This window comes from Schistocerca cancellata, chromosome 8 (genome assembly GCF_023864275.1).
Source record: "Schistocerca cancellata isolate TAMUIC-IGC-003103 chromosome 8, iqSchCanc2.1, whole genome shotgun sequence".
Lineage (NCBI taxonomy): Eukaryota > Metazoa > Arthropoda > Insecta > Orthoptera > Acrididae > Schistocerca > Schistocerca cancellata.
Window position 1 is genome coordinate 45,384,576 of NC_064633.1, and position 17,043 is coordinate 45,401,618.

A 17,043-nucleotide genomic window follows, 5' to 3' on the forward strand; every position below is an offset into this window, starting at 1 on the left:
TGCTGCTTGTGGTTCGACACAATGTGCAGAAATTACACCAAACACAAGTCAAAGACTTTTTAGGAACTCTCCTCTTTTTCCGATCTTTTACCATGCGATTGTCATGCCTTAAGACACTTAAAAAAGCCTTGAAGAGTCGGCGATTCCTGTCAGGCGATGATGTGCAGCAGGGAGTTACGGATTTCTTCACGCAACAGTATATATTGTGTTACCAAATGGGTATCATCAAGCTGGTGTGTCATTTGGATGCTAGTCTCAACGCTCACGGCGAAATTATTTGATTGACATACCGATTCTGGACTTTATGGCCTTCGAACGAAACATTTTTATCGCACCTTATACATCATTCTCATCTACATTCTGAACATTAATACATGCGTATTTAGCTGCAGTATCTTCTGGAAGAGGGATGAAACTCCACCCTACCGTTATGTGTACTGTGGACACGTTAGCATATACTGAGGTGCAGAACATGTCTGAGTGCCTTACTGATGCTTCTCTCTGCATATTGGAAAAATGGCAGAATGTGACACTTTTGACAAATGTTGTGAACCACTCTGCAGCTGAATCGTGCTGTGATAGCATGCCAGCTTTCCCCCACGGTTCGAAGATGCTCGTATCCACACCTGAATCACTGCCTTCTTTTAGGGGTTGTATGAGTACAGAGTATAGAGTTATCTTACACTTAATTACAGAATACTGCAGTTAGTTAACAACTTCCAAAATATCTTGACAAGAATCGAGCTAAATTGTAGAACCTTGGCTGCCCGTATTTTTGTTATGAGTATGATGACGAGATAGTCCAGAGAGTGGCTGCTTCAGCTGATGAATTGGTGTTATCAGCCCATACCAAGATAGTGATGATGGAAAAGGCTGCTGTGACATTGGCAGTCATGGCACGTACTTCATCGATAGCTGGGATAGGACAATCAAGGCATCATGAGAGGGTCACTGGATGGAGTAGTACTCTGTCTTCAGGCCGCGTGTGGCCTACCGGGACCATCCGACCGCCGTGTCATCCTCGCTGGAGGATGCGGATAGGAGGGGCGTGCGGTCAGCACGCCGCTCTCCTGGTCGTAAGATGATATTCTTGACCGAAGCCGCTACTATTCGGTCGAGTAGCTCCTCAGTTGGCATCACGAGGCTGAGTCCACCAAGAAGAATGTCAACAGCGCATGGCGGCCTGGATAGTCACCCATCAAAGTGCCGACCACGCCCGACAGCGCTTAACTTCGGTGATCTCACGGGAACCGGTGTATCCACTGCGGTAAGGCCGTTGCCTGGATTTAGTAGTACTAACATAAATAGAAAATAGTTGATAAGTATCATGCATAATTAAGAATATGATATATTATTGTAGTTCTAGTCATATTCTAAGGCAGCTGTGTCTCAATAAGTCCACAAGAGCTTCATCACAATGTTGTTTGTGGTAATGTCAATAACGTATCCTGCTAATCCATCGCAGTATTATCTTCGATTGTACATCTACAATCGAAAATCTATGACGATTGCAAGATGGTGTATGGAATGACTGTATTGATGAACGAGTTGGTGACGACAGCCCACACGATACTAATGATGAAGGACACATCGGTGGCGATGTTTTCATGTGTGTTGGATGCAGCGTCGACAAACCAGGCTGACGAAGACATCATTACCTTGTCAGGTAATAGATTGGTTGTTGTTGCAGGTACAACCCTATTTCTCTATGCATCCATCACATCTGATACAGAAGAGAATGAAGAAGGAGAGATTAATCAGCAGAATTCACCTATGATGGACACATGCGCAAACATTAAAGAAACACAATAATGTTATAAACGTACATGTGCGATCAGTGGAGTCATGTTGGGGGATTACAGAGGGCAGAGCAGATGACGGCTCTGTATAATGCTAGGAGTAGTCTGGAAGCGCTAATGGCGCTAAGAAAACGTGCTTATTCAGTGAATCGTTTATTGTGACAACATAACAAAGGGTGGCGCACAGTTGGAAGTAGCTGCCTCCTGTCCTGGTCACAGACAGACTCGATGTTGGACGCCGCGCCAGTCCTTGCGCCTGCGTCCTAGCCAGACGCCGTTCCTCTTGTGTCAATACGGAACGGAACGGACTTCTGAGATAATGAAGACCAATAAGACCCTACCCAAACGGTCTTTTCTAAGGCCACTTGTGATGATGTCGATAAACATTGAAGGAATAAAGAGAGACAAAGAAGTTTTATTATCTGACTTGTGTAAAGAATATCAATGTGACTTCCTCCTGATTGAAGTAACTAATCGGTGCAGTACAAGACCCACACCCAAAATAGGTGGAGTGAAGATGATCTTGGAGAGACCACATGAACGGTACGGTAGGGCCATCTTCGCCAGGCCAGGAATTAGAGTAACTTCTGCATCACTGACTGACAGGCGAGATATTAACCGTTCGAACTCAGCAGTATAACGTTACCTCTGTGTACAAACCCCCAGAATCAGATTTTGTCTTCACTGAGCCTGGAAATTTCAGTTACCAAGACTTTAATTTTGTATTGGGCGATTTCAACTGTCAGAGCACTACATGGGGCTATAAAGAAACTAACAGCAGCTGAGTGGAACTAGGGACCTGGGCTGAGGTACACGATCTACTGCTCATACATGACCCGAAACTGCCAAGCTCCTTTAACAGTGGCAGATGGAAGAAAGGGTACAATCCCGATAACATCTTTGTTAGCAAGAAACTCGCTGGCCAATGTGGAAAACTGACTGGGGAGCCAATTCCCATACGCAGCATCGCCCCATAAGTTGCACGGACAATGCATTTGTTAAGCCTGAACAAGTTCCTTTCAAAAGACGGTTCAATTTTAATAAGGCCAATTGGAAGAAATTTAGAGATCTCATTGATGTAGGAATAACAAAAATCCCCCCACGACCTGAGATGTACGACTGTTTTGCCAAACTCGTTCAGAAGGTGTCTAGGAAAACAATACCGCGAGGATGCAAAACACAGTATATTACGGGACTGTCTGAGGACGCCAAGCCACTACTGGAAAGATACCAGAAGCTCTTCGATAACGACCCATTCGATGATGAGACACTTCTAGCAGGCGATGAACTCATGTCAGTCATAGCTGAGAACCGCAAAGCCAAATGGTGTGACCTCGTGGAGAACCTGGACATGAAAGTGAACGCTATGCGGGCTTGGAAACTGTTAAAGAATTTTAACGGTGACGCCACAAAGTCAAATGATAAATTTATTAACGTCACGGCAGACCAAGTCGCCACTACACTCCTTATGAATGGCAAAACCCACGGCAGAAAGTACCAGGAACCATTAGCACGTGATCCAGCAGAGGAAAATCATCACCTCAAGGCACCATTTACAATGTGAGAACTTACTGCAGCCATATCCAGCTTGAAGATTAACAGAGCTCCTGGTATCGATGAACTTAGAGTCGAGAAAATTAAAAACTTTGGCAGTAATACCCTACAGTGGCTGCTAGATTTGATAAACGCATGTGTAGAAAGGCTCCATATTCCAAAGATGTGGAGGAAAGCCCGAGTGGTTGCACTTCTGAAACCAGGAAAGGACTCTGATGATCCAAAAAACTTCCGACCAGTGTCTCTTTTGTGTCACTGTTTTAAGATCTCGGAATGCCTGACGCAAAGCCACATAGAAAGCGTCTTGGAACAACAGATCATCCCACAGCAGGCAAGTTTCCGAACAGGCAAATCGGGCTGCAGTCAAGTCCTGAACCTGACCCAACATTTCGAGGACGGTTTGAGAGGAAAGAGATCACGGGAGTGGCATTCATAGACCTTTCATCTGCATATGATACTGTAAACCATCGGAGGCTCCTTAGGAAAGTATATAATGTGAAAAGAGATCACCATTTAACATCACTGACAGGTACTTTCCCGCATAATAGGAGATTTTTCGTTTGTCTTCAGGGCAAGAAGAGCAGGTGGAGAAATCAGAGGAATGGCATACCTCAGGGAAGCGTCCTCGCCCCAGCTCTGTATAATATATATATATAAATGACCAACCAGTGCCAAACATCACGCGCCAATTTATGTATGCCGATGACACTGTAGCTGCAACCCAAGGTTACACTTTTATGAACGTAGAGGAGAAATTAACCAGTACCTTGGAAGCTCTCTCCCAGTAGTATGAGGCAAACTACCTAAGGCCGAACCCTTCCAAGACGCAGGCCTGTGCATTCCATTTAAAGAACAGGGAGGAAATTCGCGAATTAAATGTAATATGGAGAGGTGAACGTCTCGAGCATTGTAAAACGTCCAAATATCTTGGTGTCACGGTGGATCGCACACTGACCTATAAACATCATTGAAATGCCGCTAGGGAAAGGTCTCAACTAGAAACAACATCATCAGGAAATTAACCAGCGGATCCTGGGGTGCAAACCCAAAAGTCCTGAGAACTTCAGCCCTTGCGCTCAGTGTGTCAGCCGCGTAATACGCCGCCCCAGTATGGTCTGCATCAACACACGAGAGAAAAGTTGATGTCGCGGTGAATGAAATGGCACGGATTGTTACCGGATGCTTGAGGCCAACCCCAGTGCACAAGATGTACTTATTCATGGGGATCGCACCGCCCAACATACGACGTGACATCGCTGTCGAAGCCGAAAAAACCAAGCAAGAAAAGACATGCGTCACCCTTTACATGGACACCAGCCAGCTGACGGACGGCTTTGTTTGAAGAAGAGTTTCCTGTCACGTACCCGAGCCCTGGAACGGTCGGCTGCAGAGAATCATTTGAAAAGATGGGAAATCGACCTGAGAAACCTCCATAAAAATGTAAAAGAAGAACTGGCGCCTGGTGGAGACCTACCATTCACAGTCTGGAAAACCCTAAACCGTATGAGGGTAGAAGTGCCAAAGTGCAAGACAAACCTGCAGCAATGGGGTTTCCTAAAAGAGAATGAGAACACTCTCTGTCTGTGTGGTTCTGTCGAGGATGCTCAACACCTGCTTATCTATCCATATGCAGACCAGCCCTGCACAATGAATGACTTGTGGGAGGCAAATGACAAGGCAATATTGGCTGCTGATTTTTGGAAGTCTGAAGTCTAGTTCCGGACACGGAAAGTAAGTAAGTAATACGGATGCTTAGCCCTGACTGGTACAGCATCGATAGCTGCTACCGGCTGAGGGAGTGCACTCGATCCCACTACGTGCCTCTTCTTCCCTGGGCCACCCCATCCGCAGTATACTGTAGGCAGCAGTACTGCCAACCTGGTGTGCCCCGTACCAGGATGCTCTTAGGCGTACCCTAAGGTGGTCCGCCAGGAACCCTGGTCGTCGCCTTCCGGCCCACACTCAGAGAGTACAGTACCTGGTACTGCACTGCTGCTGGTAGTTCATCAGGTCTCCCATTAGCAGTAGTTGGTGTGACCACTAAGTTCGTCAGTGGAGTTCAGCTCTGTGGCATTCCACGGCTGACTGGTACTGCGCTGGTTGGTCTGAGACAATACTTACTAAAAGAACACGTTCATGGGACGGAATGTCGTCTACACGGACTCCACCGTTCCCATTGACATGAATCGTTCTCCCCTACTTGGAGCTGGGGCTCTGGTACGTAAAGAGCTATGAGTAGTTCTGTGACGTGCGGTTTACTAGCAATGACCGCATGTGGTCTCGTTATTTTGCTATCCTTACTTTAATTCTCTCTTAGCAGCTAGTTAAATTGGTCTATGAGTGTTTCGCTTAGGCGCGTTTAATGTTTCCTGTGCATCCCTCCTCGCTAACGAGCAGGGGTGTTATTTTGCTTAGTCGCTGTCCTTTTCTGTTTTCCCGCTGCGTGTGCTCTCTCTCACTCAGCTACTGCAAAAAATGGTTCAAACGGCTCTGAGCACTATGGGACTTAACTTCTGAGGTCATCAGTCCCCTAGAACTACTTAAACCTAACTAACTTAAGGACATCACACACACCAATGCCCGAGGCAGGATTTGAACCTGCGACCGTAGCGGTCGCGCGGTTCCAGACTCTAGCGCCTAGAACCGCTCGGCCACCCCGGCCGGCTGCTACTGCAGATTTTCAGACTGTGCTACCCGTCTGTCTTGCGTCACCACGCTTCCTGTTCCGCCGATAATCGTGGCGTAACCAGTCTACCTTACGTCAAGGTGGCTAAACTCTGTTAAAAAAATTATAACCTGGAACCCGTATTACACTGAGCTGTAACGGCACCTTTTTACCCCTGATGCGTTACCATTTCCTTTACGGCCTTACTCCTCTACGATTCTATCAGCGACGTTGATGTTACTGTTGCCAAGATCGGAATGACATGTCATATGGAAATGGCTCATATTTATGGCCATAAACCATATTTCATTGCTTGTTTCAACCAATGGGAAACAAGTATTGTTATCTCCAGTCATGTGGCTATAGCAGGAAGCTGCCTGCTGGCTGATATCCGTATTCAGCAATATCTTATCCCACTTGCACCTGGTGTCCTACATACAAGATTATATTTCAGGTGCGCACACTGGTCCATCATATGGATGTCGAATCTACTGTTCTAAGGGGACAACAATTTATCCAACGCTTTGAGACGCACTGAACAGTGACCGGCATCTGCAGAGTACTACCCGCACACAAGGAGTGAGTGTCGCCTCCGAATACCATCCACATTTTAGTAATGCGCGTTCTGTAAATGCCCACTACCACTGAAGCTATCGATTTAAGCATCAGCATTGCTCAGAGTCCGATATGTATAATGTTATGCCCTGCTTTATATATATGACCTAGTAGATAGTGTCGGAAGTTCCATGCGGCTTTTCGCGGATGATGCTGTAGGATACAGAGAAGTTGCAGCATTAGAAAATTGTAGCGAAATGCAGGAAGATCTGCTGCGGATAGGCACTTGGTGCTGGGAGTGGCAACTGACCCTTAACATAGACAAATGTAATGTATTGCGAATACATAGAAAGAAGGATCCTTTGTTGTATGATTACATGATAGCGGAACAAACACTAGTAGCAGTTACTTCTGTAAAATATCTGGGGGTATGCGTGAGGAACGATTTGAAGTGGAATGATCATATAAAATTGTAAGTAGTAAGTAGGCTGTTTATATTTTCTTTATGTAAGTAGGCTGTTTATGTTTTCTTATTGGCATCGTTACGTAGCGCTCTATATGAAAATCACTGGCTGTGCTGTGTGCAGTCTGTGGCTAGTTTGCATTGTTGTCTGCTATTGTAGTGTTGGGCAGTGGCAGCTGGATGTGAACAGCGCGTAGCGTTGCGCAGTTGGAGGTGAGCCGCCAGCAGTGGTGGATGTGGGGAGAGAGATGGCGGAGTTTTGTAATTTGTCATGAACTGCTATATATATTATGACTATTAAGTTTGAATCTTTTATTTAGCTGGCAGTAGTGGAGGGAGATCTCCATGCAAAATACTGCAGTAAAACAAACCCTGTCCTTTCCTTTTGTGTTATCCCACTATGTGTTTGTGTACCCTTGTGTATTTGTTTTCTTCCTGTCTCTGTGTAGTTTCATAGAATTTTTTCTTCTTCTAATATTAAGCAACATTCACTATGATGAGGAATACTGTTATCCTCAAATATAATTGGCATTAATAATATGTTATTTACCTTATAAGTATGCTTAGACATTATTTATTCTGTTTTGTTTTAATGCTCATGTGTGAAGTTGATGATTCAAAAGTTATTCTGATCTTTTATGTATGTACTCATGTCATAATTCCTGTAACTCTGATGTATATGTTTATTTCTATTCTGTTGTAAAGCCTGTACTACAAATGTTATCTGTATTGTTATGTTCTTTAATGATGTATTTTGTACCTTTGTTATTGTATTTTTATGTTATAAAATTGTAATTGACAGCAGTTCATCAAATTACGTAACTTGTAAGTTACATTTCACTGCACACGTTTCTGTTGGTCATAGTATATGGACAATATGTGAGGAGTAGGGACTGATAGTGTTTGCACGTGTGTTAATAATTCAGCAAGGGACTGGATAACAGCATTGCTGGTGCTAAGGACAATTCCAAAAACTTTGTGAGTGCACAAGTGGTGGTTATGGACTTGCTCTATTATCCGCAAGACTCTTCAATGGTGATTGTGCACCTGCACAGTCACAAAAGATGGCTGCTGGCCATCTCTACAAGGACTACAGTGGGTCTGCATCTTTGATGACCCACCAATACCATTATTTCTACAAGGACTACAGTGGGTCTGCACGTTTGATGGCCCACCAATACCATTATTTCTACAAGAACTGCAGTGGGTCTGCGCCTCTGGTGGCCCACCAATACCGTAATCTCTACGAGGACTACAGTGGGTCTACTCTGTGATGACCTACCTACCAATCTCCTTCAAAACGTCGAATGACTCTGCTGTGGGTTTGCTCTGTTGTGGCCCATTACCTGTCAGCATGTCAAGAGTCAGCACTGTCTTTCCGTTGGAAGGACAACACTACTTCTTCTAGACTGAATGGAAATCCACTACTTCTGTGTGCAATTTCTTTTACTAATGAGACTTTGTGAAAAACAAAAACTGTAATTACTATTATGATGAATGATCAGGACTATTTTTATGGACTGTGAGAAAATTTTAGCTTTTGACCAACATTGTATTAATAAGTGTGTGCATTTGATATCTTTCTTACTGTAATTATGAAAAAAATTTTCAAATCTGTATTGGCCACTGCCCAAAAAAATTTGTAAAATTTTTTGTGGGGAGCGTGGGGGCTATGTAAGTAGTAAGTAGGCTGTTTGTACTTTCTTTATGTAAGTAGGCTGTTTATGTTTTCTTATTGGCAACGTTACGTAGCGCTCTATATGAAAATCACTGGCTGTGCTGTGTGCAGTCTGTGGCTAGTTTGCATTGTTGTCTGCCATTGTAGTGTTGGGCAGCGGCAGCTGGATGTGAACAGCGCGTAGCGTTGCGCAGTTGGAGGTGAGCCGCGAGCAGTGGTGGATGTGGGGAGAGAGATGGCGAAGTTTTGTAATTTGTCATGAACTGCTATATATATTATGACTATTAAGTTTGAATCTTTTATTTAGCTGGCAGTAGTGGCGCTCGCTGTATTGCAGTAGTTCGAGTAATGAAGATTTTTGTGAGGTAAGTGATTTCTGAAAGGTGTAGTTTAATGTAACTCAGGGCCATTCTTTTGCAGGGATCTTTGATAGTCAGATTGCGTTGCGCTAAAAATATTGTGTGTCACTTTAGTGAATGTTTGAGTACGTTCAGTTTTGCTCAGCTGTTTGAAAAGGAAATAGTGTAAGAGGTTTATCAGCACAGTCTTGTACAATTGTTCAAAGGGGACGTTTCAAAATTAATTGTTGGTAAGGCGGGTACCGGGTTGAGATTCATTGGGAGAGTCATCAGGAAATGTAGTCCATCAACAAAGGAGGTGGTTTACAAAACACTCGTTCGACCTATACTTGAGTATTGCTCATCAGTGTGGGATCCGTACCAGATCGGGTTGACGGAGGACATAGAGAAGATCGAAAGAAGAGCGGCGCGTTTCGTCACAGGGTTATTTGGTAACCGTGATAGCGTTACGGAGATGTTTAGCAAACTCAAGTGGCAGACTCTGCAAGAGAGGCGCTCTGCTTCGCGGTGTAGCTTGCTGTCCAGGTTTCGAGGGGGTGCGTTTCTGGATGAGGTATCGAATATATTGCTTCCCCCTACTTATACCTCCCGAGGAGATCACGAATGTAAAATTAGAGAGATTCGAGCGCGCACGGAGGCTTTCAGACAGTCGTTCTACCCGCGAACCATACGCGACTGGAACAGAAAAGGGAGGTAATGACAGTGGCACGTAAAGTGCCCTCCGCCACACACCGTTGGGTGGTTTGCGGAGTATAAATGTAGACATAGATGTAGATGATAATCATAACAGCAATAATAATAACAGAGGGCAGTGTGAACAATTATTTACTCTGCCAGCGAGGGCTCATGAGAGCCTTACAGAACAATCAGTAGCACTGGGCAGCTGTCATCGCAGAGAGCCCTCCTACAGCCCTACAGCAGAGATCTGTACATAGAGATGCATGACTGTACCAAGACGTTAACAGCCTCTGGCGTGGATTCCAAGAAATGTAATAAACCTCTAATGTTTTTACCATTAGTACTTTGTAAAGTGTGTTTACAAATCGTTCTGTGCTATTTTGTATTAGTGTCTTCGATTACCACTTTTAACACACATATCGAAAAAGTTTTTCATCACCCCAGTTCCCAGAACTGAAGATAGACGTTGACTATGGATATTGTATCACGGACACAGTCCCTTTCACTGTTCAGAGATGTCACTAAACCCGTCCAAAGACGTAAACAACCATGCATGAGCAGTGCCTATTAGACGGGGGAGCCCGACAGCCGGTCAGTTCCAGTCATTCTACCAGGAAGGTGGAACACGGCGCTTGTTGTCTGTAGTTCAACCACGCGAAAACCGTCAACACCGCGGGTCGATCACGTCCGCATTGTTACTTTGTGCCGGGGAGGGCTCTCAAAAAGGAAAGTGTCCAGGCGTCTCGGAATGAACCAAAGCGATGTTCTCCGGACATGCAGGAGATACAGAGAGACAGGGACTCTCGATAGCTTGCCTTTGCCCAGGCCGTCCGACGGCTACTACGAGGTGCATTCAAGTTCTAAGGCCTCCGACTTTTTTTCTAATTAACTACTCACCCGAAATCGATGAAACTGGCCTTACTTCTCGACGTAATCGCCCTACAGACGTACACATTTTTCACAACGCTGACGCAATGATTCCATGGCAGCGGCGAAGGCTTCTTTAGGAGTCCGTTTTGACCACTGGAAAATCGCTGAGGCAATAGCAGCACGGCTGGTGAATGTGAGGCCACGGAGAGTGTCTTTCATTGTTGGAAAAAGCCAAAAGTCACTAGGAGCCAGGTCAGGTGGGTAGGGAGTATGAGGAATCACTTCAAAGTTGTTATGACGAAGAAACTGTTGGGTAACGTTAGCTCGATGTGCGGGTGCGTTGTCTTGGTGAAACAGAACACGCGCAGCCCTTCCCGGACGTTTTTGTTGCAGTGCAGGAAGGAATTTGTTCTTCAAAACATTTTCGTAGGATGCACCTGTTACCGTAATGCCCTTTGGAACGCAATGGGTAAGGGTTACGCCCTCGCTGTCCCAGAACATGGACACCATCATATTTTCAGCACTGGCGGTTACCCGAAATTTTTTTGGTGGCGGTGAATCAGTGTGCTTCCATTGAGCTGACTGGCGCTTTGTTTCTGGATTGAAAAATGGCATCCACGTCTCATCCATTGTCACAACCGACGAAAAGAAAGTCCCATTCATGCTGTCGTTGCGCATCAACATTGCTTGGCAACGGGCAGCCATGTGGTCGTCCGTCAGCATTCGTGGCACCCACCTGGATGACACTTTTCGCATTTTCAGGTCGTCATGCAGGATTGTGTGCACAGAACCCACAGAAATGCCAACTCTGGAGACGATCTGTTCAACAGTCATTCGGCGATCCCCCAAAACAATTCTCTCCACTTTCTCGATTATGTCGTCAGACCGGCTTGTGCGAGCCCGAGGTTGCTTCGGTTTGCTGTCACACGATGTTCTGCCTTCATTAAACTGTCACACCCATGAACGCACTTTCGACACATCCATAACTCCATCACCACATGTCTCCTTCAAATGTCGATGAATTTCAATTGGTTTCACACCACGTAAATTCAGAAAACGAATGGTTGCACGCTGTTCAAGTAAGGAAAACGTCGCCATTTTAAGTATTTAAAACAGTTCTCATTCTCGCCGCTGGCGGTAAAATTCCATCTGCCGTATGGTGCTGCCATCTCTGGGACGTATTGACAATGAACGCGGCCTCATTTTAAAACAATGCGCATGTTTCTATCTCTTTCCAGTCCGGAGAAAAAAAAATCGGAGGCCTTAGAACTTGAATGCACCTCGAACTGCAGTGGAAGACTGCTACCTACGGATTATGGCTCGGAGGAACCCTGACAATTATGCCACCATGTTCAGTAATGCTTTTCGTGCAGCCATAGGACTCAAACTGTGCGCAATAGTCTGCATAATGCGCAACTTCACTCCCGACGTCCATAGCGAGGTCCAACTTTGCAACCACGACACCACGCAGCGCGGTACAGATGGGCCCAACAACGCTCCGAATGGACCGCTCAGGAATGGTAACATGTTCTCTTTACCGATTAGTTTCGCATATGCCGTCAACCAGACAATCGTCGGAGACGTGTTTGGAGGCAACCCGGTCAGGCTGAACGCCTTGGACACACTGTCCAGCTAGTGCAGCAAGATGGAGGTTCCCTGATGTTTTGGGGTGGCATTATGTGGGACCGACTGAGCCGAGCGTGGCTCGTGTTCGTGCCGTTTCTTATTTTACATCTTGTTTTTGCCGTACTGCCACCTCGTTATGTTAGTTTCAATAACTTGTGCCACTGAGTTGCTGCTTTGCCTACCCGCGAGCGGCTGCAGCAGCGCTAATCGATATAAGCTCTGCTGTATTATCTTTGCTCAACTGCTATTACGTCCCAGTCGTCGTGTGTCGACCAGTCAGTTGGAACATGCCAGCAGTTAGTTCGGACCTGGCAGTGTCTGAGTTGGCACGCGGCACAAGTTCAGTCGGGGCGCGGCAGCAGTGAGGTCCGGACCGCCATGACTCGCCCGACTGTTGCCGACACACACGATTGGGGTGGCGACGACTTTGGCTGGTCGTCACTCGGTCGTCTTGCCGGCAATCGCTTATGGGTTGGCTGTGTGTGCCGACGCATGATTCGTCCCTCTTATTGTACAGTCACTGCCGTTAGGATTGCCTAGTTCGTAGTGCAAGTGTTCGTGAAACTGTGTGACTTTGACTGACAAGTTATTTTAAATGTTGCCAGTGTACTGGCTGCGAGGACGTCACACAACACCCAGTCATCACGAGGCAGAGAAAATCCCTGAGCCCGCCGGGAATCGTACCCGGGAACCCGGGCGCGGGAAGCGAGAACGCTACCGCACGACCACGGGCTGCGGACCCATGGAGGATCCACCTTGACAATATTTCTGGACATAGCATGTAGTGAATCAACTGCGAGCAATACCCTACAGTTAACATAGGCAGTTTCATCGTTCTGACGTTACTCTGAACCTATCCCAGAGAGTGGATGTTTTCGTGGGACTTCAGTATACAAAATAGTATAACTGAGCTAAGAGCGTGCCTTTGGAACAGAAATCGGCGACACTGAACCTCCACAGCAGTTAATGTACATGTGTGTGTTTTACGGTTGACTGTGTCACTTAGTGTTAATTATGTAAGCAATAATATCGTACATGTGCTTGTACATTTACGAAAAGGGTGTGGGAAAATTCGGAAAGTATGGAAAAACTTTGGAAAATTATAATAGTTCAAAAAATACAGTGAAACACAAATATGACTGATTCGTGGTCGGCTCGCGACATGCATTTTTTTATCATTGGTTGCAGACCAGTGGTGTCTTATTTCTTCTTCGGTTACCGCCATAACGTTGCTGTCTTCTCTCCGTGAGTGGCAGCAGCAATGTGTGTCGATACCTGTACTGCTGTACTAGGGTTACGAAGTTCGTCGCCTACCGATCCTAGACACTGAAGTTGAGTGCTCATTTAACCTACTGTCAAGCCTCAACTGCGATCGTGTGAGACCCAACTCGCTTTATTTGTTCATGAGACCCATAAAATATTAGATACAGGCTCCTAGGTAGATGCTATTTTTCTTGACTTCCGGAAGGCGTTCGATACAGTTCCGCACTGACGCCTGATAAACAAAGTAAGAGCCTACGAAATATCAGACCAGCTGTGTGGCTGGATTGAAGAGTTTTTAGCAAACAGAATACAGCATGTTGTTATCAACGGAGAGACGTCTACAGACGTTAACGTAACCTCTGGCGTGCCACAGGGGAGTGTTATGGGACCATTGCTTTTCACAATATATATAAATGACCTAGTAGATAGTGTCGAAAGTTCCATGCGGCTTTTCGCGGATGATGCTGTAGTATACAGAGAAGTTGCAGCATTAGAAAATTGTAGCGAAATGCAGGAAGATCTGCAGCGGATAGGCACTTGGTGCAGGGAGTGGCAACTGACCCTTAACATAGACAAATGTAATGTATTGCGAATACATAGAAAGAAGGATCCTTTATTGTATGATTATATGATAGCGGAACAAACACTGGTAGCAGTTACTTCTGTAAAATATCTGGGAGTATGCGTGCGGAACGATTTGAAGTGGAATGATCATATAAAATTAATTGTTGGTAAGGCGGGTACCAGGTTGAGATTCATTGGGAGAGTCCTTAGAAAATGTAGTCCATCAACAAAGGAGGTGGCTTACAAAACACTCGTTCGACCTATACTTGAGCATTGCTCATCAGTGTGGGATCCGTACCAGATCGGGTTGACGGAGGAGATAGAGAAGATCCAAAGAAGAGCGGCGCGTTTCGTCACAGGGTTATTTGGTAACCGTGATAGCGTTACGGAGATGTTTAACGAACTCAAGTGGCAGACTCTGCAAGAGAGGCGCTCTGCATCGCGGTGTAGCTTGCTGTCCAGGTTTCGAGAGGGTGCGTTTGTGGATGAGGTATCGAATATATTGCTTCCCCCTACTTATACCTCCCGAGGAGATCACGAATGTAAAATTAGAGAGATTAGAGCGCGCACAGAAGCTTTCAGACAGTCGTTCTCCCGCGAACCTTACGCGAGTGGAACAGGAAAGGGAGGTATTGACAGTGGCACGTAAAGTGCCCTCCGCCACACACCGTTGGGTGGCTTGCGGAGTATAAATGTAGATGTAGATGTAGATGTAGAACACATCTCTTCGTTTCATCCTGGTTGTCGCTTACTGGAAGATTCCCGCGAGCAACAACGTGTGTGCATCGAAGTCAGCTAGAATTGTAGCCGTCTTCTTGTGTCGTGTTTAACAATTTAATATATCCCTTCATTAATGAAGAGTACCAGCGGTGTCTTCTGCCTTGTGGCTATTGACGTTCCGGTGCCCTGCCCTGGTCGTTGACGTAGTTTCCGGCAGTGCATTTTCCTTGTCGTGTTGATGCTGTCCAGTACGGCGTTTAGTTCGACAGCTGAGGTGTTGTTGATAGTTTTGGGCATTTATTCTGACGTGGCTGGGTTGGGCTGCAGTATCCAGAACGTTGTGCTATTGACATCTTGTCGTTTTTCTGGTCGGGTGGAACAGAACTGATCTTGTTGGAAGGTTGGATTTTGATTGGGATGCCTTCCGATTAAGAGGTTGTCGGTATCGCTGCCTTTCTCACCTAATCATCCGTAAGTGTTACCTTCCCAGGCCAATCCTTAGAACCTTCTGAACGCCACTCCTTGTGTTTTACATAGTGATTTTCTTTTTAGTCTTAAATATTTTTTGTGGGCAAGTTATAGCTTATTACAATTGCAAGGCTTTTCTTCTCAGGCCTTAAGCCATAAAAAATTGTTTCTTATTTGGTATGTGATCTTCAGCCGAATTTCAGCCTTTCAAAATTAAAATTTGAAATTCCTTGTGCCTAGGCTTTAAGCTGTAAATTAATTTCAAGGTGGTATGTGGCCTTGAGCCAAGTTTTCAACCTTTCAAATGAAATGTTGAAAAATTTTGTCTAGATCTTAAGCCATAAGAAATATTTTCTAGTTTGTATGTGGCGTTCACTCGAATTTTCCAGCTTAAAAACTGGAAATTTCTTTGTCAGAGCTCTAAGCCGCAAGATTGTTTGGGTTTCGTATGTGGCCTTTAGTCGAGTTTTATGTGAAGCATTTTAGGATAAAGCCTTTGGCCTATTTGAGTTGAAATTTAGAAGCTCTTCCCTTTAGGCCTTAAGCCGTAAAATTGTTTTCTGCTTAGTGTGGGGCCTTCAGACGAGTTTTAATATCTCTTAAATTAAAAATCCAAATTCCATGTCTTGACCTTAACTCATGAGATTGTTATTCTGTAGCCTTCAGACGAGCTTTACACAAAATATTTTTAGATAATTCATTCAGCCTTTTCGCATTGAAAGCTCTTCTTTCTAGGCTTTAAGCCGTTAAATTGTATTTTTTTTTACATGCGGCCGTCAGCTGAGTTTTTACCCTTTTTAGATTAAACATTGGAAATCTTTGTCTCTGCCTTAAGCCGTGACATTGGTCTTGATTAATGTGAGGCCTTTAGCCGAGTTCTATGGGAACAATTTAAGATAAGGCTTTTAGCGTATTTATACTGAAGATAAAAATTTCTCTCTAAAGAAGTGAAACCTCCAGAGGAACTCCTGTACCTCAATTCCATGCTTAGGCCTTCTGCCTTGGATTTTCGATGTGGCCTTCAGCCGATCTAGATTAAATGAAATATCTTTCGTTAAAATCTTGAGAGTTTTTGATTCTTGCCTGTGTGATTGTCTGTTTTGAGAAATAAAATTTATATGTTGGGTCAACTGACAGTAACTTATTTTCGCCCCTTCCCACAAATATAACCTCATCCCCTCAGGGATTTCACTGGTAGCAGAGCGTGGTTACGTTCGTGTTCTTGCCATTCCAGTTAGTGTCAGTTTCAATTTTATTTCTGTTCCGTGCCACCATATTGTTTTGGTTGTTGATTGTTTCAGGTGTATTGTAATGGCGGTCAGACAGTGTTCGGGTATCGGCCAGGTGAGGGAGGACCATCTTGTTTCCGAGTTGGCAATAAGGTGCCATACTATTTGTGGTGTCCCCGCCAGACACCACACTTGCTAGGTGGTAGCCTTTAAATCGGCCGCGGTCCGTTAGTATACGTCGGACCCGCGTGTTGCCACTATCAGTGATTGCAGACCGAGCGCCGCCACACGGCAGGTCTAGAGAGATTTCCTAGCACTCGCCCCAGTTGTACAGCCGACTTTGCTAGCGATGGTTCACTGACAAAATACGCTCTCATTTGCCGAGACGATAGTTATCATAGCCTTCAGCTACGTCATTTGCTACGACCTAGCAAGGCGCCACTACCAGTTACTATTGATACTGTAATCATGTACCGTCAAGAGCGATGTTCACCATTTATGGATTAAAGTTAAATATTCCACCAGCTACGTCCGTTTTTCTAAAGTCTAAAT

General features: G+C 45.1%; 1 pseudogene; it reads right to left on the reverse strand.

The window, feature by feature from the left end:
- Nucleotides 1-1,163: 1,163 nt before the first annotated feature.
- Nucleotides 1,164-1,281, reverse strand: LOC126095931 (5S ribosomal RNA; annotated as a pseudogene).
- Nucleotides 1,282-17,043: the final 15,762 nt, after the last annotated feature.